Source organism: Prionailurus bengalensis, chromosome X (genome assembly GCF_016509475.1).
Source record: "Prionailurus bengalensis isolate Pbe53 chromosome X, Fcat_Pben_1.1_paternal_pri, whole genome shotgun sequence".
Taxonomy (NCBI): Eukaryota; Metazoa; Chordata; class Mammalia; order Carnivora; family Felidae; genus Prionailurus; species Prionailurus bengalensis.
In genome coordinates, this window is record NC_057361.1 from 74,697,589 (window position 1) to 74,699,130 (window position 1,542).

At 36.8% G+C, this 1,542-nt stretch overlaps 1 pseudogene; it reads left to right on the top strand.

The window, feature by feature from the left end:
* The first annotated feature begins 809 nt into the window (after positions 1-809).
* Positions 810-1,208, top strand: LOC122477099 (annotated as a pseudogene).
* The last annotated feature ends 334 nt before the right edge of the window (positions 1,209-1,542 follow it).

Sequence of the window (1,542 nt, forward strand, 5' to 3'; positions counted from 1 at the left end):
TACATTCCAGGTTAACATTAATTTTTCTAAAGATTTCCTAATTGTTTTATTTTTTTAATTGTAAATCAACATTCTCAGAAGAAGTCAATAATGCTGCTGTAACCATTTCTATCTAATAGTGTACAATTTGTTTTAAGAAGTTCAGTAAGGCATAAATAAATAGATAAATGATTATATATATATATATATATAAAGTAAAATGACTAGAAATAAAAAAAAAACTACTACTATATACAGAAGATAAAATGTTGTAGATTGGAAATACAAATAATTCTGTAAATTAGCAAATTAGGATAAAAACTAGATTTCTGATTTATACTAGATACAGGTTTAATATGAAATTGTTATCTCTTTATATGCAAACAGAAATATGAAGGCTTACCTTTAAAAGGTTACCATTTTATATGGTCCAAAAATATCTAACTAGAAAACAACCAACAGAAAATTAGAAAAATTAGAACACTTCATTGTGAATTTTTAGAGACATAAATGAGAGGTATACAATGTTCACAAATTAATATTTGTGACTTAATATTTAAATAAATTAAATATAAAATTAATTTATAAGTTAAATGTAATAACAGTCAAGTCCCGACAATTTTTCTCATGTGGAATTTGATGAGCAGATTGTAAAATTTGTATGGAAGAAGTGGTGGTACAAGGGCTGCTGCACAGCTAACAGAGCCACAGTCTGGGTGGCATCATGTGCTCCTGAACTCTCCACATCACCCTATCTAACATCCCAAGGGCTCCAACCCAGTGGTGATGCCCCTAACCACTGTGCAGAGAGTAGCCCCTGTAGCAGTGCCATGACCAGGTGGAGCACTTATATCGACAACTTCATGGTTGGTGGGACCTGTCAGGACATAGCCATTGTGAGCTGTAAGGACTTGCCCTCCATCTGGGCAGCAGTCTCCAGAAAAACCTTGCCAACATCATGCCAGCAAAGGTTGGTGTCCTGGTTGGCAAAGGCCAATCAAGTATTTTTGTGAATGGGATGGAACGTGGAGGCCAGAAATGTTCTGTTATCTGGGACTCACTGTTTCAGGAATGGGAATTTACCATGGATGTTCATACCAAGAGCACTGGGGGGATCTTCCACTTTCAAAGTCACTGTCACCACGACTGACAAGACATTAGTCCTGCTGATGGGCAAAGAAGGTGTACACAGTGGTACGATCAACAAGAAATGTTATGCAAGGAGTTAAGATGGTCAGATAATAGGGGGACGTTATGCTCATCTTCTACCTTGAACACAGATAAATATCAAACCATTACGAACACTCAGTAAATCAATGTGAGGACTGAGAGAACAAACTGCATATCTAGAAGGAGAAAAACAACCACAATGTGGAAGGTAGGAAATTCAGAAATTTGATTCGGGGAAGAAGAGAATTGTGGGTGCTGCAGAGAGGAGGGAGCCTTGGTCATGGAGTGAGGAAAAAGAGAAATAGAGACAGAGTGACAGCAGCATGCAGGGTATTGCACAAGAAAAAAAAATTCTTCCCCAAAACCATTGACTGGGAAAAAGAGAGGACCTAA